This window comes from Mustela lutreola, chromosome 6, assembly GCF_030435805.1.
Source record: "Mustela lutreola isolate mMusLut2 chromosome 6, mMusLut2.pri, whole genome shotgun sequence".
NCBI classification, from domain to species: Eukaryota; Metazoa; Chordata; class Mammalia; order Carnivora; family Mustelidae; genus Mustela; species Mustela lutreola.
The window spans coordinates 151,034,853-151,058,350 of record NC_081295.1 but is presented as its reverse complement, the minus strand read 5'-3'; the positions used below and the strand labels follow the sequence as shown (position 1 = coordinate 151,058,350).

Sequence of the window (23,498 nt, the reverse complement as noted above, 5' to 3'; positions counted from 1 at the left end):
CTCCTCGTTGAGCGTGGAGCCCGACGGGGGGTGGGATCTCATGACTGTGAGATCGTGACCTGAGCCGAAATCGAGAGTCAGAAGCTTAATGTACTGAGCCACCCAGGCACCTTGAACATTCTTATATAAATTCTTATTTTTTTAAAAAAAGATTTTATTTATTTGACAGAAAGAGAGAGAGAGATCACAAGGAGGCAGAGAGGCAGGCAGAGAGAGGAGGAAGCAGGCTCCCCGCTGAGCAGAGAGCCCAATGCAGGGCTCGATCCCAGGACCCTGAGATCATGACTAGAGCGGAAGGCAGAGGCTTAACCCACTGAGCCACCCAGGCGCCCCATAAATTCTTACTTTTAAAGTTGAAACGTTTTGCTTTCTAAAAATAAATAATACAATAAAATAAAGCTAAATAAAAATGAAATTTGGAGTTTTGAGGAGATGGATTCTCCAAGTTATGACTGTTTTGCTCACGTGCAAAACAATTTCGTATTGCTTTTAAATATTGTCAGATGGCTTTCTGGAAAGACACACCACTTCATAGTTGACCAGATATTGTTAGTTCACCTGTCTGCATACAGGTCTGCTGTATTGGATTTTTATGATATAGATCAACTTTAGGTAAGTTAAAAAAGTGGATCATAGAGTTATTTAAATCTCGATTTTCACAATGAATGGTAAGTCTGTGAGTTTTGTGTGTATTTTTGGCTGCAATTTTTTTTTTAAATTTTTAATTTTTTATAAACATTTATTTTTATCCCCAGGGGTACAGGTCTGTGAATCACCAGGTTTACACACTTCACAGCACTCACCAAAGCACATACCCTCCCCAATGTCCATAATCCCACCCCCTTTTCCCAACCCCCCTCCCCCCAGCAACCCTCAGTTTGTTTTGTGAGATTAAGAGTCACTTATGGTTTGTCTCCCTCCCAATCCCATCTTGTTTCATTTATTCTTCTCCTACCCACTTACGCCCCCATGTTGCCTCACCACTTCCTCATATCAGGGAGATCATATGATAGTTGTCTTTCTCTGCTTGACTTATTTCGCTAAGCATGATACGCTCTAGTTCCATCCATGTTGTTGCAAATACTCTGGCTGCAATTTTTTAAGGCTACTTGTTCATCTCTTTTGATATCTTGTCTTTGCTTGAAAATAGTGACAACCACACTCCATGGCTACAAAACTCTCAGAGCTTAAGTTTTTAAAATAGACTTTCTTTCATTGTACAATGGAGGTAGTTAATTCATGATTCTTTTTTTTTTAAGATTTTATTTATTTATTTGACAGACAGAGATCATAAGCAGGCAGAGAGGCAGGCAAGAGAAAGAGAGGGGGATGCAGGCTCCCTGCTGAGCAGAGAGCCCGATGTGGGGCTTGATCCCAGGACACTGGGATCATGACTTGAGCCGAAGGCAGAGGCTTTAACCCACTGAGCTACCCAGGCGCCCCAATAGATAAATCTTTTAAAAAGTAAACTAACCATGGGCAACTTTTCTAGTATGGTGTTAAGTAAGATTAATGACAGGGAAATTTGACATGTTCCTGTATTTAAGCTAAACTTTTCTAATGTTCTGCACTAGGTGTGATAGTTACTCTCCACTTTAAATATGCACTCTCTATCAAATTAAGAAAAATTGCTTATCATCAAGAAAATATTTTGTATTGAAACAAATACTTTATTTGCATCTATTCATATCATCATGCAATCCTTACTCTATGATACAATGAATCATCTTGATGATGTTTTATGTGTTATATTAACCTTGCACTCTTGGACATCCTCAGTGATAATTTGTTTTTGGATGCTTGGAAGGATCTCATTTTTAATTCCTTCCTACCTTTGGTCCCTCATTTCCTACCTCCCTCCTCCTTTCTCCCTCCCTTTCTCTCCTCCTTTCTCCTTTTCTTCCTTTGCATCTATGCTGATAGTTACAGTTGTCTTCTTTGATATTGGCCTCCAGCTAGGGAAACACATGCACGTGTCACTTGCAAAGTCAGCTAAGAACAATACACGATAGAATTATTTGTTATTTGAAATATCTGCTGAATGAGGTGTCTTGTTTCTTCCTGCTCTTATGTTTTTATTATGGTGGAACAGCTTTTCCCAGTTTTTATAGTTAGTTCTGTTGGCTTTTCTCCCCTAAATGATAGTAAGTCTTTTCTAATAAGTCATCTTCTTTTGCTAACACCTCTTACAAAGGGTCTTGGGAAACCTCATGAGATGTTCTTCCCAAGGCTGCACTGGTGGGAACGAGAGCCTGCATTTCTGCTAGTTCTCTTGGCTTGTGTATTTTGTGTTTTTGAAATCTCTTCCATTTCATTTTGGTCATCGACTTTTTAAAAAATTTGATGGAAAATAATAGTCCTAATAAAAGCAGAAAATTTAGAAAATTTAGAAAATAAGAAAAATTATGACTCAGTCCCAGAAACCAAAGAAAATTATGATTATTTTTGTGCATTTAGTTGTGTATTGTTTCTATAATTTTGTGTCAGCTGTATATACAACTTTATGTATTGTGGATCATGGGTGTGTGTTATAATGTATGAATATATTTAAAATATATTGAAATTATGTGGTAGATTTTGTTTATGGTGTAGGTTATTACTTAAGAGATTGGTTTAAAATTTCAATCAATTCTACTATTGCTCCTTATTTCAAACTGAACTCCTTTTTAGTTTGGGAATGTGGTATACAGAAATCTCTCTTTTTTTCTTCATGTAAAGAATTTTTTGTGCCTTCTTTGGTTGATATTTCTGATGACCCATTACACTGGAAAAAGTGTATTAATTTCTTCTATGATTCTGCATGTCTGTTAATTCCACCTAATTTATTATACTAATCAACTCTATACTTTCTTCATTAAATCCGGTTCCTACTGACTTGTCATGTGGAACATTGACATTTCAAATTATAATTCTAATTTCTGCCTATTTTCGTCCTTGCATGGTGTTCTGGTGTCCTCAGGCTTCTGTTATATATTATCCCATTTACTATTATATAATGACTTTCTTCATTTCGCTTTGAAATCAGACAGTGAGATAACCCCTCTTACTTTTCTTATCATCCAACAGGCAAACCATGTCAACCCCTTCTGTGGTGTTTTTTCCAAGCATGTTCCTTGGCATGTGTATTGGTTTCCTGGGTCTCCAAGAGCAAAGTACCACAGGCTGTGTGGCTTAAACAACAGAAATTTATTATCTCACAGTTTTGGAGGCTAAGTCCCAGGTCAAAATGTTGGTGGGGTTGGTTTCTTCTGAGGGCTGTAGGAGAAACCATTCCATGCCTCTCTCCCTGACTTGTAGATGTCTGTCTTCCCTCTGTCTCTTCAACTTGTCTTCCTTCTCTGTGTGTTTTGGTGTTCAAATTCCCCCTTTTTATAGGAACACTCGTCCAATTGGATTAGGGTTCATCTTCATCCCCATTTTAACTTCATTACCTCGTAAAGACCCCGTCTCCAAAGAAGGTCACATTCTAAGGTCCTGGGCATTGGGACTGCAACATATAAATTTAAAAAGTAAAACACTCAGTATATGATGTTTGGAGGGGATACTCAGTTCAATTCTGTCCCATTCAACAATCTTTATGAAGTATTCCGTGTGCAGTGGGTCCAATAACTGACCTAGTCATACTCTTTTCTTTTCTTTCTTTCTTTCTTTCTTCCTTCCTTCCTTTCTTTCTTTCTTTTCTCTTTTGCCTCTCCTTGTACAACATATTTTTATTTTTACTGTTCTTCGCTCATTCATAGGCTTTTAAAAAGGGTGCTTGGAACTCTATATCATCTTGAGATGATGATAATGATGATGATAGTCTTATCTCATTTAGTTATTTTTCTAGCATTTTCTAATATTAATTTTTAGCACAGTGTTTATTATTTATTTCTATAAGTTTCTCATACAAACTGGTATGTATGACCAGACTTCTTCTCCTGGGGAGAAGGAGTCAAAAAGTTTTTTGTGAAGGTGCCATCCATCAGGGGTGTGTTTGTGTGTTTTCCTTTACATCTATCAGTCTTCTGGATAAGCTTTGTTTGAAGACGCCATCGATGGGTTCTCTGTCTAGATTGCTGGAACTGGGCCCGGTGCACCCATCCCCCAGCCACTGGGAGCATGGGCTGCTTCTGACCCCTGGCTGCCCCCTTGTCCAAAGAATTGCCCTTAGCACAGGGCTGCCTGGAGGTTACAGCCCTACTCAGCAGCCCTCAGCCAATGGTCAGCTGGAAGGATACAAAAGGCTGGTCTCTTGCCTGAGGGGTCATGGACTCTGAAGTATAGTTTGGCTCCTGGTCCCTGGGGGTGAAGCTAGAGCTAGGCTGAGACCACATCTTTATTCAGTGTTTCCACCTTGCCCTGTCCCTCTCCCTGTCCCCCAACCCCCACTCCCCATCCCCCCGCCCCAACATGCCCTTGTTCCAGGAGCATTTCCTCCACAAATCATTTGCACAAAAATCTCCATCTCAGGTTCCATTTCTAGACCAAAGCTTCCTTAGAAGGGTTCCACAACCAGACACCATGTAAAAACTCATGGATCCAATTCAGTTATGTTGTGATATATCTACTAGGGTAAATAGGACCTCTGGGGGCTCTAAGGAAAGAAGTTAAAATTCATCTTTCAGTGATTTTCTGGTTGTCCTCTTAGAAAGGTCCCACTGGAGATGGATTTTGATCTGCTTTTATAAGAGGAATAGCAACCGTGATTTTGGAGAACCTCCACCCCAGGGGACATAATCCAACTGAAGCAGATGCCTCAGACTCTGATGTTAAATTGTTCAACGTCTTCTCTAGGGAATACTACAATATTAATCCTTCTTGTTTGTTTCTTTTCTTTTCTTTTTAATTTTTATGTGCTTCCTCTGGGAAGGAAGGAAGCTTCCTTCCTCTGAAGGAAGACCAAGCTGGGAGACATCAGGCTCAGGAGTATACAGAACAAGGAAGGGAGACGATTGGGTTGGAGGAACATGGAAGGAGGTGGGCAGCTCTCTCCCCTGGGCATCATGGGTCCCTCAAACTCAACACGTATGACACAGAAATATCTTGTCCATATATCATTCTCCTCCTCTTCCCTAGTTGGGTAGATGATGTGACCATCTACCCACTTCTCTTGTCAGACTGTCACTCTGTCCCTTTTCTCCCCAGAAGACAACCTAACAACCTAACATTACTGTGCCAGCTGTGCCTTCTAAATATTTCTCAGCTGCACTCACTTTTCTCCATCCCCTCTGTCACTAATCCTGTCTACATTGCCATCACGTCCTACTGGGCTGTGTGACAGATTCCTGACTAACATCGCCCATCCATTCCCTACACTGTAGCCACAGTGTCTTCTGAAACACAAATCTGAGGGCGCCTGGGTGGCTCAGTCGGTTAAGCGTCTGCCGTCAGCTCAAGTCATGATCCCGGGATTCTGGGATTGGATTCTACATCGGCCTCCCTGCTCAGCACGAGCCTGTGTGCCTTCTCCTACTTAAAGCCCTTTATGGGGTCTCCACTTGCCTCAGGATGGAGCCTTATCAATGCCTATGTGACCCCACTTCATTTGGCCTCTACCAAGCTTCACTATAACTTAATCTCCCTCAAGGCTCATCAAGGCCCCCTTTCCTCAGTTGCAACCTGTTCCTCTCCTACCTCCCGTCACCACACGGGCAGGTCCCTCTTCCCTCACCCTGTGCTCTTCCCCCACGGACTCCCTCCCACTCAGCATTCAGCTTCCAGCCTCTGCTGACACCCATCTGCCCACCCTGCTGCTAGACACTCTTTTTTTTTTTTAATTTCAAATTATTTTTTAAAGTTTTGATTTAAATTCCAGTGAGTTCAAGTACAGTGTAATGTTAGTTTCGGGGGATACAGTGTAGCGATTCAGCACTCCCCTACATCAGCCGGGGCTCATCTCAACAAGGGCCCTCCTGTGTCCCCTTTACCCCCCATCCCCCACCCCTGCCCTCTGACAGCCATCACTTTGTTCTCCTTAGTAGAGTCTGTTTCTCGGCTGCTCTCTGTCTCTCTTTTTCCTTTGCTCATTTCTTTTGTTTCTTAAATTCCACATACGCATGAAATCATATAGTATTTGTCTTTTGGACTGACTTCTTTTGCTTAGGATGATACCCTCTAGCTCCGTCCATGTTGCTGCACATTTGCCTTCTATGTCTGAGCAATATTATAATATTACATTGCGTGTATGTACCTCCTTGTCTTTATCCCTCATCTGTTGATGGCCACTTGGGTTGCTTCTGCAATGTGGCTATTGTAAATCATGCTGCTATGGCAATCATGCTGCTATTGGGGTGCATGTATCCCTTTGAATGGGTATTTTTGTATCCTTTGAGTAAATTCCTAGTAGTGCAATTGCTGGATCATAAGTAGTTCTATTTTTAACTTTTTGAGGAACTTCCATCCTGTTTTCCAGAGTGGCTGCACCAGTTTGCATTCCCACCAACAGTGCAAGAGGGTTCCTTTTTCTCTGCGTCCTTGCCAATACTGTTGTTTCTTGCATTGTTGATTTTAGCCATTCTGACAGGTGTGAGGTGATATTTCATGGTGGTTTTGATTTTTATTTCCCTGAGTAATGTTGAGCATCTTTTCATGTGTCCATTGGCTACCTGTATGTCTTCTTTGGAAAAGGGTCTCTTCTTGTCTTCTGCTCATTTTTAAATCGGATTATTTGTCTTTGGGTGTTGAGTTTTATCAGTTCTTTATTTATTTTGGATACTAACCCTTTATTAGATACGCTATTTGCAAATATCTTCTCCCTTTTTGTGGGTTGCTTTTCAGTTTTGTCAATTGTTTCCTTCTCTGTGCACAAGCTTTTTATTTTGATGTCATCCCAGTAGTTCATCTTTGCTTTTATTTCCCTTGTTTTAGGAGATCTATCTAGAAAAACGTTGCTATGGTCCATGTCAGAGACGTTACTGCCTGTGCGCTCTTCTAGGATTTTTATGGCTTCAGGTCTCACATTTAGGTCTCTCATCTATTTTGAGTTTATGTTTGTGTGTGGTATGAGAAAGTGGTCCAGTTTCATTCTTTTGTATGTTGCTGTCCCATTCTCCTAACACCATTTGGTGAAGAGACTGTCTTTTTCCATTGACTATCCTTGCTTTGTCAAAAATGAATTGATCATATAAATGTGGGTTGATTTCTGGGTTTTTTATTCTATTCCGTTGATCCATGAGTCTATTTTTGGTCAGTATCATGCTGTTTTGATACTACACATACATAATATAACTTCAAGTCCGAAATTGTGATGTCTCCAGCGTTGCCTTTCTTTCTCAAGATTGATTTGGTAATTTGGGGTCTTTGGTGGCTCCTTTCAAATTTTAAGATTGTCAGGTCTAGCTCTGTGAAAAATGCTGTTAGTATCTTGATAGGGATTGCATTAAATGTGTAGATTGCTTTGGGCAGTATAGAAATCTTAACAGTATTTGTTCTTCCAATCCTTAAACATGGAATATCTTTCCATTTCTTTGCATCGTCTTCAGTTTCTTTCATCTGTGGTTTTTTTTTAATTTTTTTTTAAGATTTTATTTATTTATTTGTCAGGGATAGAGGGAGAGAGAGCGAGCAAGCACAGGCAGACAGAGAGGCAGGCAGAGGCAGAGGGAGAAGCTGGCTCCCTGCCGAGCAAGGAGCCCGATGTGGGACTCGATCCCAAGACACTGGGATCATGACCTGAGCCGAAGGCAGCTGCTTAACCAACTGAGCCACCCAGGCATCCCTCATCTGTGTTTTATAGTTTTCAGAGTACAGGTCTTTCACCTTTTTGGTTAAAGTATTCCTAGGTATCTTATTGTTTTTGGTGCAATTGTGAACAGGATTGATTCCTTAATTTCTCTTTCTTCTGCTTCATTGTTGGTGTATAGAAATACAACAGGTTTCTGTACATTGATTTTGTATCCTGCAACTTTACTAATTCATGTTTCAGTTCTAGCCATTTCTTGGTGGAATCTTTCAGGTTTTCAATATAACGTATCATGTCATCTGCAAATAGTAAAAGTTTTAGTTCTTCCTTGCCTATCTGGATGTCTTTTATTTCTTTTTGTTGTCTGATTGCTGTGACTAGGGATTCCAGCACTATGTTAAATAACAGCAGTGACAGTGAATGTCACTGTCTTGTTCCTGACTCTAGAGGAAAAGTTCAGTATTTCTTCATGAAGGATGTTATTAGCTGTGGGTTTTTCATATACAGATTTTATTATGTTAAGTGTATGTTCCCTCTAAACCTACTTTGTTGAGGGTTTTTTTTTATCATGAATGGATGTTATACTTTGTCAAATGCTTTTACTGCATCTATTGGAAGGGTTTATGGTTCGTATCCTTTCTTTTATTAATGCAATGTATCATGTTGATTGATTTCTAAATATTGAACTACCCTTACAAACCAGGAATAAATGCTGCTTGATCATGGTGAATGATTTTTTTTAACCTGTGTTTGGATTTGGTTTGCTAGTACTTTGTTGAGGATTTTTGTATCTATGTTCATCAGGGATATTGGCTTGTAGTTCCTTTTTTTTTGTGGCATCTTTATCTGGTTTTGGTATCAGGGTAATGCTGCCCTCATAGAATGAATCTGGAAGTTTTCTTCCTTTTCTATTTTTTTTTTGAATAGTTTGCAAAGAATAGATATTAACTCCTCTTTAAATGTTTGGTAGAATTTACCTGTGAAACCACCTAGTCCTAAACTTTTTTGTAAGTTTTGGATTCTGCTTCAGTTTCATTGATAGCAATTAGTCTGTTCAAGTTTTCTATTTCCTTGTATTTCAATTTTTGTAGTTTATATATTCCTAGGAATGTATTCATTTCTTCTAGATTGTCCAATTTGTTGGCATAGGGTTTCCATAATAATTTTCTTAGAATGATTTGTATTTCTGTCATGTTAGTTGTTATTTCTTCTCTCATTTATGATTTTATTATTTTATTTATTTAGGTCTTTTCTCCTTTTTTTAAAAAAATAAGTCTGGCTAGAGGTTTACCAATTTTATTAATTTTTTTCAGTGAGCCAGCTCCTGGTTTCATTGATATGTGTGTGTGTGTGTGTGTGTGTATGTAAGATTCTGCATCATTTATTTCTGCTCTAATATTTATTATTTCCTTCCTTCTGCTGGCCTTTATCTTTATTTATTGCTCTTTTTCTAGTTCCTTTAGATGTACATTTAAGTTGTTTAAGAATTTTCTTGCTTCTTGAGGAAGGTCTGTATTGCTATAAACTTTCCTCTTAGGACAGCTTTTGCTGCATCCCAAAGGTTTTAGACCATTGTGTTTTCATTTTCATTTGTTTCCATGTATTTTTTTATTCCTTTTTTTTTTTAAAGTAGGTTCTATGCCCATGTGGGGCTGGAACTCACAACCCTGAGATCAAGAGCTGCATGTTCAACTGACTGAGCCAGCCAGGTGCCCCTCTTTTATATCTTTTTTAATTTCCTGGTTGATCCATTCATTGTTTAGTAGGCTGTTACTTAACCTCCATGTGTCTTTGGTCTTTCCTGATTTTTTCTTGTTGCTGACTTCTAGTTTCAAAGTGTTGTGGTCAGAAAAGGTGGACAGTAGACTTCAGTCTTCTTTATTTATTTGTTGAGTCCTGTTTTGTGGCCTATATGTGCTCTGTTCTAGAAAATGTTCCATGTGCACTTGAAAAGAAAATGTATTCTGCTGTGTTAGAATGGAATATTCTGAGTATACCTGTTAAGTCTATCTGGCCAGTGTGTCTTTCAAAGCCAGTATTTCCTTGTGGATTTTCTAGTTAGATCATCTGTCCATTAATGTAAGTGAGATATAAAAGTCCCCTATTTTTATTGTATTATTATCAATTAGTTTTTTTACGCTTGTTATTGTTATGTATTTGGGTGCTCTCAGGTTGAGTGAATAAATATTTACAATTGTTATATCTTCTTGTTGGATTGTCACCTTTTTATTATATAGTGTCCTTTGAATCTTGTTACAGTCTTTGCTTTATTTATTTTTTTTAAAGATTTTATTTATTTATTTGACAGAGAGAGATCACAAGTAGGCAGAGAGGCAGGCAGAGAGAGAGAGGGAAGCAGGCTCCCTGCGGAGCAGAGAGCCTGATGCGGGGCTCAATCCCAGGACTCTGGGATCATGACCTGAGCTGAAGGCAGAGGCTTTAACCCACTGAGCCACCCAGGCGCCCCTTGACATCCATTTGTAAAAAGAAGTTTAGAAAAAAAAATTTTTTTAAAGAAAAAATATTAAAAAGAAAAAATATATATTAGACTGGTGAATAGAACAGAGTCACCCACTTAATTTGGGGAGTATTTTGGTCTCTTAGAAGAAGCTACCTCCCAGAATTTTAAAGAATTAATACACACACACACACACACACACACACACACACAAAATAAGGATAAACATGATGAAGGGATGGAATATGACTATAAAGATGAAAAAATTTTAAAAAAATTTCTTAAAAAGGAGTTGATAAGATAAGTTGGTTGGGAGAATAAAGAAAAAGAAAGTGGAGCGAATTTGCTCAGGCTGGACACTAGAACAAAGCCTGGTGCTAGGTTTAGGGTGTATTTTGATCTATTAGAAAAAGTTGTATACCAAATTTTTTTAGAAGAAAAAACCCTATGTGTATATAAAAAATAAAATTAGATACAATGAAGGATAAAATATGACTATAATAATGAAGTTTCAAAAAAGACTTTTTTAATGAAAGATATTGTTAAGATAAATTAGTTAAAAAACGTTAAAAGAGGGAAGAGTAAAAGTTAAAAAATTTTTAGTGTAAGGAAAAGAATAAAATTAAAAAATTAATTAACTTTGCAGGACTAAAGAATCATGGGGAGAAAGCCATGAATTCTATGCTTTGCTTTCTCCTTTGGAATTCTGCTGTTCTCCTTGGTAAGTGAACTTAGTCTTGACTGGATTTCTTGCCTATCTTCTGCGGGAGAGGCCTGTTGTAGTGATTCTCAAGTGTCTTCGCCTGAGGCGGAATTGCACCCCCTTACCAGGGGCTGGGCTAAGTAATTCTCTCGGGTTCGCTTTCAGGAGCTTTTGTTCTGGGTTCGCTTTCAGGAGCTTTTGTTCCCTGAGCACTTTCCGTAGAGTTCCGGAGGACGGGACTGAAGATGGCGGCGCCCAGTCTCTGGCCTATAGGAGCTGAGAGCTCGGCCCCCACTCTTCTCTCGGGGAAAAGCACTCAATCCCTCCTGTCTTCCGGGTCTCCCGCTGCAGTCCGAGCTCACCTGGCCTGTGTCCAAGGATTTCTGTCTCTGACACACAGCCCCGCCTGGAGTCTCCAGACCCAGCAGATCCCTGCACTCTTCCAGGGGGGTCTTCCCGGATCTTGTGGGGTTTCTGCTTACAGAGCAGTGGCCTGACTGTGCCACGGACCACACTCCTCACTCCTCACCTCCATCTCTGTAGCCGGCTTCCCCACTCTAATACCTGTGAGCTCTGTGACACTTAGACACCCTGATCCTTCTGTGACCCCGCGTACCTGAGACCTCGCTGTCCCCGCATGGGCTTCACCCCAGCTAGCCTCTGGAGCAATGTCCCTCAGTGGAGCAGACTTTTAAAAGTCCTGATTTAGTGCTCCATTGCTCTACCGGAGGCCGGCCCCTCCCCCATCGTCTATCTTCCTGTGGCTTTGGATTCATTTCTCTGCAGGTTGTACCTTTCAGAAAGTGGTCAATTTTCTGTTTTTTTTTAATTTATTTAAAGATTTATTTTTATTTATTTGACAGACAGAAATCACAAGTAGGCAGAGAGGCAGGCAGAGAGAAAGGGAGCCAAGAGCCTGATGCAGGGCTCGATCCCAGGACCCTGAGATCATGACCTGAGCTGAAGGCAGAGGCATTAACCCACTGAGCCACCCAGGTGCCCCAATTTTCTGTTTCTATAATTGCTGCTCTTCTCTTCCATCTCCTGTTGGAGCTGTAGGTATTCAGAATGGTTTGATAAACTATCTAGCTGATGTCCTGCTACCTGATGTTGTCTCAGCCTGCTACTTCTCCACCATCTTGACTCCCCCCTTTTGTGACATCCATTTGTATAATAATTATTTCTCCAACCCTCATTTTGAATCTGCAGGTGTCTTGACGTCTAAATTGAGTCTCATATAGGCTCATATAGAGGGACATATAGCTGGGTGTTTTTACAGCTATGCATTCCATATAGGACCATATAGTTGGGTTTTTTTTTTTTTTTAAATCCAGTCTGACATCCTAGGTCTTTTGATTGGAATGCTTACTCTATTTACATTCATAGTAATGATTGATAGATATGTATTTATTGCCATCTTATGACTTGTTTCTTTTTATTGTTTCTGGAGATTTTCTCTGATCCTTTCTTGTCTTTGTCTCTTTCATGTATTGTTGATTTTCTTTAGCGGTACATTTGGATTTCTTTCTCTTTATTCTTTGCATATTTATCAGTGGTTTTTGGTTACCATGAGGCTTGTGTATAACCTCTTCTGTATATAGCAGTCTATGTTAAGTTGATGGTCATTTATGTTTGAACCCATTCTAGGCATTCTTGTCCTGTGATCCCAGAGCCTCAGTGTTCTCCTTCACCCCCATGGTCACACGTCATTGTAGGCTGTCCTTATGCCTCACAACACTTCAAGAGCTAGGAAGTCAGGAGCATGTGTCTCCTTTCGTCCACCATCTCTCTAGTGCAAGGGCTATAGTGAAGACACTGTACCTTGTGCCGATCAGAAAAAGGGCCCCCTCCAGGCAAGGGTTTTTCTCTTTCATTTTAGCAGGAGCCACACGCCAGAATAGTAGAGTTTGGGTTAGATTGGGCATGCCTTTGCCCTCTTTGGTCAGGTACTTTTGTGAAAAGCACAGACCACACAACCATACACATTGATCTTGTAAAGCAACAACCCAGTGCTTTGTGGGACCTAAGAAAAGAAGAAACCCACAAGTAAATTTGGGTTATCACTGAGATCTGTGTCAAAGGATTGCTTATCCTCCCTCTGTAATGGAATGCATATCTGGAAAGACAGGAAAACACTTCAAAGCCAGTGAAAGAAATTTCAAAGCAAGAAAGGGAGGTATTATGACCAACTCACATATCTAATAGGGCTGTCAGAGCATTGTGTTATAGTATGATTGGTAACATTTTTTATTTGTAATTTGTGCAGAAAATAATGTTGCATCTTCCAACCTACAGCATCCTGGATTTGATAATATATAAACAACAGTTAGGGGATATATTCAGTTGCATGTAAGAGAAACTGGTCTCTACTGGCATCACCAAATACAGTTCATTTTTCTCACATGTCAAGAAGCGTGGAGACAGGCAGTCCAGGGCTGATCTACCAACTCTATGATGTACTCAAGTTCTGTCTCTTTTCCTTCTGTCCTCAGCATGTGGCTTTCTCATGGTTCCCTCAAGGCTCATAAGAGTGGATATTGAATTGGCAGCTAGCAGAGTCTGTCGCACAGTGGTTTTCATTATGGCCTTATCTATTTAGTCTTTTTTTTTTTTATCATGCTTAAGTTCTTATTCTTTATTTTCTGTTTGCCATTTGTTTTCCATTCTTATCAATTGCTGTGTTATTTAGCTGTGATTTTTGTTTTCTAAGTGGACCATCAGTGCCCCATTAGTTCTACTCTTTACGAGTTCTTGGAGTTGTTTCAGTGTTTACACATTTGTTGAGACCTTTCTGTATTGCTGTATATCCTTTTTTTTTTTTTTTAAGATTTTATTTGTTTGTCAGACAGAGAGAGAATGAGAGAGTGTGCATGCACAAGCAGGGGGAGCAACAGGTGGAGGGTGAAGCAGGCTCCCCACTGAGCAAGGATCCCAATGTGGGACTTGATCCCAGGACCCCAAGCTGACTACTGGAGCTGAAGGCAGACACTCAACCAACTGAGCCACCCAGGTGTCCCATGTTTGTTCTTTATTTTATACTCCCAGTCTCTTCTTTATCTCTCATAGCCTAGTTAGTACCAGATGATTTATTCTCATTTTGGAATCTTCGGGGAGTATCACCAATCCCACCATTGTGCATAGTTTGTCTTCTGCGATTTTGCTCTCCCCTTCAGTTTGGTGATTCTTTCTATTTGATTTTTGTTATTAAAATATTTAGACTTGCTTATTGGCTTGGAAGCTTGTCTTTGTTTTTGTTGTTGCCATATTTCCCTTTATGCCCCCAGAAATTATAGCTGTGTGTGTGTGTGTTTTAAGGATTTTGTCAGAAGCAAGTGACCTGAACTATTGTGTGGCTATCTAACAGGACTAATTGTGTAAAAACACAGGTATTGAGAGCAAGATTGGACTCTTCAATTCTTTTCTTTTGTCTCTCATCTAGTGTCAATTACCTTAATTAAAAAGACTGTTTCTGGGGTGCGTGCCTGGCTCAGTGGGTAGAGTATATGACTCTTGATCTTGGGGTTGTGAGTTCAAGCCCCACATTGGGTGAAGAGATTACTTTAAACACTTTTTTTAAAAAGACTGTTTCTTACAATTATTATGTATCATCAGGGTTTAACAAATAATGGCTTAGGAACAAACTCTGGCTCATCACTTGTTTTGTGAGTAAAATTCTAGGGGAACACAGCTCTAACCATTCATTTAAACCTTTTGTGCCACAAAGTTGGGGTTAAGCAGTTGCGACAAAGACCATATGGCCTCCAAAGGCTAAAATGTTTTCTATCTGACTTTTAAAACAGCTTGCTGACCCCTGTACCAATTTAATTCTACAGTAGTCCTTTGAGGTATGTATCATAGCATCATTTAAGCTGAGAGAGGTTATGCAATCGTCTGAAAGTCCCATAACCTGTAAACAGCAATGCTGGGATCTGGTCCCAAATCACTATTTATGCTATGCCCGTTTTACATACATAAAGCCATTTTATTCTCAAAAAAATCCTCTCATTCCTGTTTTGCAGATGAGAAAACTGAGGCTTAGTAATTTGTCCAAGTCCATATAGCTGGTGAACAACAGAGGCAAGATTGGAACCCACATCATCCTACGGCCGAATGGCTCTGCTCTTTCTACCAGGCCACACTGCCTCTAAATATTGTATTGTTAGATATGTTGCATTACTTCTCAAACATTCCTTGAGCAGCAATGATTTGATCCTAATTTTTAAAACTTGTGTCATGGAATTAGGGTCCAGGTCCCTTCAGAAGTAAAAGGAAAACTGCTGACAGGGGTTGACAGGGTTTTTATTTTTATTTTTTTAAAGATTTTATTTATTTATTTGACAGGGAGAAAGAGAGCACGAGCAAGGGGAGTGGAAGGGAACCACCTGCTGAGCAGGGAACCCAACGGGGGCCTGATCCCAGGACCCCGGGGTCATGACCTGAGCCGAAGGCAGACACTTGACCGATTGAGCCGCCCAGGTGCCCTGCGGTTGGTTGGTGGGTTTCAACAGGTCCATTTTTGTCCCTTCAGGACCAGGTTTTTCTGATTCTTAAAGCATTTGGTGATGTCATTTACCTAACAAAGCAGTCACTGCAGCAACTTGCTAATCCTGAGCTAATTTGCTGCGTGCGTTCTAACACTACCATTCCCCCCCCCTTTTTTTTTTCCAGATTAGCAGGCAATAAATGCAAAATTACTCCTTAAACAAAGTCACTATGTAATCCCATGAGTTTGATTGCAAGCTTACAGTTTAAAAAGGAAACTGGATTCTCCCTCCATATTCTTTTGACCTTTGAATATGTAGCACTAAAAGGTAATCGTCATTTTATGGTGTTCAAAGATTCTCGTTTTATCAAAGTACAGATAGGATGCATGAGACAAGTAGGTACCCACATTCAGACTGTGCAGGGTTGGGTTGTAATTCCATCTGGCTTCGTGGGAAGGAATTGGCCGCCAGATGGAAGTTAGTAGAACTAGAGAGACAGCATCAGCAGCAGAATAGGAAACGAGGCTATGATAAAGACAGAAAGAAACAGAAATCCCCCTTGCAGATTTCCAAGTGAGTCTTGCAGCACAAGCAAGTGACATGACAGACATAGAGACACGGCTGTGGGGCTGGTCCTCACTGGCACACCTGATGTGTGAGGTTATCCTTGTGCTTGTTTCACACCTGGGAGGGTAGAGGCCTCCTCTGGGGCCTCACCAGGAAAGCACCTGGTGGCTCTGGGTTGGGGGGGTGTTGGGGGGTTGGAGAAGGGCACACAGCAGGACTGAAGTGTTTGCGCACCTGCCATCCTGTGACAGAAGAGCCTCTAAGATGAAATCTTTCATCCATGACTTCCTAGGCCTGGTAATGCCTTTTGTTTCCATGTTGGTTTGCTTGTGTCCCATAAGAACAAACAGCGTGGGCTTGCTTTGTAGCACAGACGAGAGTGCATTTATCCATTCCTTGTTAGGCACCTTCAGTGAGGCAGCGATTTTTTTGTTTTTTTTTTTTAATTTTTATTTATTATTATTATTATTTTTTAGGCTGGGAGTCCATTCTACAGAGAGCGAGCAAGAAATAGAAAAAATACTTGTGGGACAAGGGGGTCCCCTTCTAATTATATTTCTGCAAGTCTCCTGTTTACTTTCCAGGCGGCCCTGAATCAAGCCCCAGGGTACTAACAAGTGACAGGTGAAATTCACACCAGGCAGTCCTGTGGGGGGTTGGAAATTGACACCAGTAATTCCCAATGGGCTATTTTTGCAAAGGTGTAAAGTTTATTTTCTTAAATTACTTGGAATACACTTCCCCATGATTTTAAAGGACCAGAAATGTCTAGCAGAAGGTAAGAGGAGATTGTGATTCTAAAGACTTTTTGAAATTTGACATGGCATCGGTCCTGAGTACTCAAAACGTTGCTGTTGTCATGGTCCACACTGCAACAGGACAAATATTCCACAGATCTCTTCTTCTGCCAGCTTCCACGTACCACTGGAAAAAATAATCTGCAGAATTGGTGGGGGAATCTAATGATGCATTCGATGAGAAAAGAACCAGGTGTCCTTTCGTTTGTATTAGACAAAGAAACAAAGAAATTCATTCATGAAACTGAAATAGAGACTAGGTCATAGCAGAGAAAATTCATGCTCTGAGAGACCAGCTGGATGACCCTGAGTGACCATGGGAGAGAGCCACTGATCTGAAGGAAAGTGATCCAATGGGCTGCTTTCCTGGCTCTTTTTACAAAAGGTTTTGCCTGTGGGTGCTTAGAGGGGTATGTATGGTAGAAGTCAGCTGGTTTAGCAAGCTTCTAGGTTTTCTACCACAGAGAACATTGACGTCATTTTCTGACTTACCTGATTAGCAAAATAGAAGACATGATTTAAGAAATAGGTAGTAGAGGGACGCCTGGGTGGCTCAGTGGGTTAAGCCGCTGCCTTCGGCTCAGGTCATGATCTCAGGGTCCTGGGATCGAGCCCCGCATCGGGCTCTCTGCTCAGCAGGGAGCCTGCTTCCCTCTCTCTCTCTCTCTGCCTGCCTCTCCATCTACTTGTGATTTCTCTCTGTAAAATAAATAAATAAAAATCTTTAAAGAAATAGGTAGTAGAAAGAGGACAAATTGGGGGGTGCCTGGGTGGCTCAGTGGGGTAAAGCCTCTGCCTTCGGCTCAGGCCATGATCCTGGGGTCCTGGGATCGAGCCCCACATCCGGGAGCCTGCTTCCTTCTCTCTCTCTGCCTACTTGAGATCTCTGTCTGTCAAATAAATAAATAAAATCTTAAAAAAAAAAAAAAAAAGAGGCAGGCTGGGTCTTGGCATGCTGGGGTTGGTGTTGCCGCAAACTGCCTCCCAGCAGCCCATCCCTGGAGCCTGAAAGAGTGGCACCAGCTTCATTGTTTTGGGTTTGCATTGGTTATTGAAGGACCAGTGCCCAGACAGTATAAGACCTTAAGTCTAGCCTAGCGTCTTCACGAGGCGCTGCTTTCCCCAGTGTGGAAACGATCGGTTGGCTGGGGGTGCGAGCGTAGAGACTTTCTGAGGGTGGTTCTGGGCGGGCAGAGAGTCACCAGGTGGCGGCTGGGAGAAGAGGAAGCTCCAAGGGTGCTAAGGGGGTTTCTTACAGACCCGGGGAAAGCCAACGTCACCTGTTTCATAGTGCTTCCTGGACTGGTGGTAAATTCAAGAAGGAGAACAAACTACTGTTCACACATCTGCAGTGCTGCCTCCTGCAAAGCTAGGGAAGCGAGGGGGTGCCCCTGGGTTTCAAAGGCCTGCTATCTGTATTATTTGTAAGACCAGGAGGAAAACCACGAAGTGTCTAAGAAACGACCCATTGTCAGCAAGACCTTGACTTCTGAATGGATTCCCACTGTCGCTCCGGGGAGCTTTGCCCTCTGTGTGGTGGCACAGACTGGACCGTGATCTCTGCAGAATGACGGAGACAGGCAGAGCCAGCAGATGGTTTACAGGGATGTGGCCAGGGCGCTAACAGCAACTGAGCCCAGGGCTTGCACTTGGTTTAGTCAGCCAAGACCTTTCCAGACCACAGGGCCGAGGGGGTGTTCCAGGGTCGTGTGAGGACAGGAGCAGAGCCCGAGTCCTGGCCGGACTAAGCAGATTTCCCCTAATCTCCTCAGCACGTAGTCACGGGGGAGCAGCCCTAGAGAGCTGTACCGATTCTCCATGAGTGTCTCTAATGCTTTATAGGATTTTGGGCCCTGAGGAGAGTTTCTGTCATCTTTTGGTGATATTTGGAGCTTATCAAATTAGAAAAGTTTTCGTGTGGATCAAAGTGGTCTTTGTATACCAAAGTTCTAGGTTTTTTTTTTTTTTTCCTTTATTTTGTTTCGTTTTGATGTCAATCTTTTTTTCTCTCTCTTAAATTCCAGTGTAGTTAACATACGGTGTTATATTAGATTCAGGTGTACAATCTAGTGAATCAGCAATTCTATACATGACCCAGGGCTCATGGTAATAAGTATACTCTTAATTCCCATGGCCTATTTCCCCCGTCCTGCACCCTCCTCCCTTCTGGTGACCACCAGTGTGGGCTCTAGAGTTAAGAGTCTGTTTCTTGGTTGGTCTCTGTTCTTTTGTTTCTTAAATTCCACATGTGAGTGAGATTATATGGTATTTGTCATTCTCTGATGGACATATTTCATTTAGCATTATACACTCTAGATCCATTCATGTTGTTGCAAATGGCAAGATGCCATCCTTTTTTATGGCTGAGTACTATTCCATTCTGCATCCATTCATCTATCCATGGACACTCGGGCTGCTTCCATAGTTGACCGCTGCAAATAATGCTGCTATAAACATAGGGGTGCATGTATCCCTTTGAATTAGTGTTTTCATGGTTTTTTGGGTAAATTCCTAATAGTGTAATTGCTGGATCAGGGGTAGCTCTATTTTTAACTTTTTGGGGAACCCCCTTACTGTTTTCCAGAGTGACTGCGCTAGCGCAAGAAGCTACCTTTTTCTCCACATGCTCGCCAACACTTGTTAACCGTGTTTTTGATTTTAGCCATTCTGACAGGTGTGAGGCAAGAACTTATTATAGTTTTGATTTGCATTTCCCTGATGATGAGTGATGTTGAACATCTTTACATATGTCTTGGCCATCTGGATGTCTTCTTTGGAGAAATATCTATTCATGTCTGATGCCCATTTTTAAATTGGATTATTTATTTTTTGGGTGTTGAGTTTTATGATTTCTTTATATATTTTGGATACTAACCCTTCATCAGACATGCTATTTGCAAATACCTTCCCCCTTCCTGTCAGTTGCCTTTCAGTTTTGTTGATGGTTTTCTTCGCTGTTCATAAGCTTTTCATTCTGATGTGGTCTCAATAGTTTATTTTTGCTTTTAATTCCCCTGCCTCCTGTGACATATCTAGAAAAAAATGTTGCTACAGCTAGGGTCAAAGAAGTTACTACCCACATTCTCTTTTAGGGTTTTTATGGGTTCAAGTCTCACATTGAGGTCTGTAATCCATTTTGAGTCTAATTTTGTGTGTGGTGTAAGAAAATGGCCCAGTTTCATTCTTCTTCATGTGTCTGTCCAGTTTTCCCAGCACCCTTGTTGAGACTTTTCCCACTGCATATTCTTCCCTGCTTTGTCAGAGTTTAATTGACCATATACCTGTGGGCTCATTTCTGGGTTTTCTATTCTCTTCCATTGATCTATGAGTCAATTTTTGTGTCAGTGCCATACTGTGTTGATGACTATGGCTGTATCTTGATATCTGGGATTGTGATACCTCCAGTTTCGTTCTTCTTTTTCAGGATTGCTTTGGCTATTTGGGGTCTTTAGTGGTTCCATACAAATTTTAAGATTATTTGTTCTAGCTCTGTGAAGAATCCTCTTGGTATTTTGATAGGGATTGTATTAAACGTATAGATGTCTTTGGGTTTTAACAATATTTGTTCTTCCAACCCATGACCATGGAATATCTTTCCATTTCTTTGTGCCATCTTTAATTTTTTTTTTAATCAGTGTTTTATAGTTTTCAGAGTATAGGTCTGTCACCTCCTTGGTTAAGTTTCTTTCTAGGTGCTTTATTTATTTTTTTGGTGCAGTTTTAAGTGGGATTATCTTTCTTAATTTCTCTTTCTGCTACTTCATTGTTAGTGTATAGAAATGCAACAAATTTCTGTATATTGATTTTGTATCCTGCAACTTTACTAAATTCATTTATCTGTTCTAGAAAGTTTTTTCGTGGAGTCCTTAGGGTTTTCTGTATATAGTATCATGTCACCTGCAAATGGTAAAAATCTTACTTCTTACGACCTCTGTGCCTCTTACTTCTCTCTTGTCTGATTCCTGTGGAAAGGACTTTCAAAACTACATTGAACAAAAGTGGTGAGAGCAGACATCCTAGTTCTTTCCCGACCTTAGAGGGAAATATTTTCCCCATTGAATATGATGTTGGCTGTGGGGTTTCCATAAACAGCATTTATTATGTTGAGGTATGTTCCCTCTAAACCTACTTTGTTGAAGGTTTTTATCATGAATGTATTAGGGTTGTTGTTTTTTTTTTTCATAATTGATTGTCGCTCTATAAAAACTGAACTGATTAAGAGAACCTTATACGAATAGTTCCTAATTGGAAGAGAAGGTGTTGAAGATGATTTTATATATATATAAACTGGCCCTGTCCATAAATATTATATATAAAAATATATAAATTGTATATATAAAACTAGACCCTACCCATGGATATTATATAATATAATATATAAATATATAAATTATGTGTCTAACTAGGTCCCACCCACAAAGATTCTGAGAGATCTCGTCCCATCCCCCAACCCTTTTAACTTGAGTTATGGTTACAATTGCATTTAGATGTGGGAAACAGACGATACATCTACCGTGGTTTAAACAAAAAGAGAATAATTTTTTCACACAATAAGAAATGTGGAGTTGGCGGATTTGGGTTCAGAGGTCAGACAATGGCAGTGCCTGTCCCTGGTGGTGCCCTTGGCTTTTTCCTTTGGGTCTGAACCAGGCTGAAGCGAAGGACGTCTAGCAGGAAGGGAGACAAGAAGAAGACACTGGGAAGGGTTGGGAGTAGCCATTCTGTGAATCCACCGGAATTAGTTTCTGGGATGGTGAGAAAAACCAGCACCTCTGGCTGGTTGATCACCGGTGAGGTGATCCTTTATTCTGCCTCTAATGTAAAATTTTCATTGTAGGACTTGGTCGTTAAATTTTGGTCCTTACGGACCCCACCTAATAATGGTTTTCCATGAAGTAGGAAACTCATCCAAGAGAAGTCTGTGCATGGTATCAGAGCCTGGACCTTCAATCTTGAGGCACCAGTGGTCATAGGTTTTAGGAATATGAATTCTTGGATGTTAGATCTTTATTCTCAAGCACTTTCTTAAATATTCAAATGAGAGATAAACTGTGCTGACATGGAAAAAAGAGAAAACTCAGTATCTGACAATAGCTTCACTGGGTGGAGTAGTGCGTACCGGGAAGATACCCAGATGGCTTTGTTCTTGGTCACCTTCAGTGCAGTCATCATGAGCAATTGTTTTTAAAGGGCCTCCACTGAATTGATGTATATATGTATGTATGTTGTGTATGTATTTCTATTTTATTCCGATGTAGTTAACATACAATATTATATTAGTTTCAGGTGTACAATATAGTGATTCATAAATTCTTGGCATGACTCAGTGTTCCTCCTGATAAGTGTCCTCTTAACCCCCTCAACCTACTTCGCCCATCTGCCCAGCCAGCTCCTTGCTGGGGATCATCAGTGTATTCTCTGTTAAGACTCTGTTAAGAGCCTGGTTTTTGGTCTCGTTTTTCCTTTGTTCATTTGTTTTGTTTCTTAAATTCCACATATGCCTCAAATCATATGGTATTTGTCTTTCCACGATGAGCAATTTTGAAGGAGTCCTTCCAAGGATAGACCGAAAACAGAAATCAAAACAATGGCGCGTAATTATGAACTACTTATGCAGATGTAGAGGAATCTGTCTAGTTCTGATTCTGCCGCTGTCCTGCGGTGCGACCTTAGGCACGTCAGTGATGTCTGTGGGATTTTATGTCCCCATAGGTGAAATGATGAAGCTGGATGAAGAGATCTCTTGTAACTATAAAGGGAAATGATGTCCCCATAAGGCTGAGCAATTAGTTAATTATTAAATTAGATGGATTACAGAGTTTATGGCTTAAGGTTTGGATGGCATCCATTAAAATTGACCCAGTAGCAGTGACACAAGAAAAGGGGGGAAAAGGCAGCATTATTTTACTTTTTAAAAATAGTTTTTTACCATAAGAGACTCATAATCTCACAAAACAAAGCTGAGGCTTGCCCGGGGGTGGAGGGTAGGAAGAGGGTGGCTGGGTGATGGACACTGGGGAGTGTATGTGTTATGGTGAATGCTGTGAAGTGTATAAACCACGCAATTCATAGACCTGTATCCCTGGGGCTAATAATACATTATATGTTTATTAAAAATTTTTAAAATTATGGGCGCCTGAGTGGCTCAGTGGGTTAAGCCGCTGCCTTTGGCTCAGGTCATGATCTCAGGGTCCTGGGATCGAGTCCCGCATCGGGCTCTCTGCTCAGCAGGGAGCCTGCTTCCTCCTCCCTCTCTCTCTCTGCCTGCCTCTCCATCTGCTTGTGATTTCTCTCTGTCAAATAAATAAATAAAATCTTTAAAAAAATTTTTTTTTAATTATAAAAAAAATAAAATAAAGTAAAACTAGTTTTTTAGGGGCACCTGGGTGGCTTAGTTGGTTAAGCATCTGCCTTTGGCTTAGGTTATGATTCCAGAGTTCTGGGATCGGGTCCTACATTGGTCTCCCTGCTCAGCAGGGAGCCTGCTCTCATTCTGCTAGCTGCCCCCCCCCACTTGGGCTCTCTCTGACAAATAAATTTAATAATAATAATAATAATAATAATACTTTTTAAAAGACTTTTCTGCCTTCCATACACTGTTTTAAAAACATGACGACCTCGGCTGAATAAAATATATGAGTCTGAAATTAATCAGTAGCATTGCACATGCACATTTAAGTTCTTCATTTTTTTAAAAGATTTTATTTATTTGTCAGAGAGAGAGAGAGAGAGGGAGCAAGCACAAGCAGGGGAAGAGGGAGGCAGAGTGACAAGGAGACTCCTCTCTGATCAGGGAACCTGATGCGAGACTGGATCCCAGGACCCT

The 23,498-nt window shown here is 40.7% G+C and overlaps 1 long non-coding RNA gene across 3 annotated transcripts in view; it reads left to right on the top strand.

Moving 5' to 3' along the window:
- The window catches only part of LOC131834798 (uncharacterized), a 56,183-nt gene that overhangs the window by 20,667 nt on the left and 12,018 nt on the right, over nucleotides 1-23,498 (top strand). For 2 of the 3 annotated variants that reach the window (XR_009354947.1, XR_009354946.1), the window contains exon 2: nucleotides 4,853-4,959. This is a non-coding gene — a long non-coding RNA (uncharacterized LOC131834798). Of the gene's footprint in view, nucleotides 1-4,852; nucleotides 4,960-9,293; nucleotides 9,656-23,498 lie in introns of those variants that run through there. The other variant, XR_009354948.1, reaches the window with a different exon arrangement.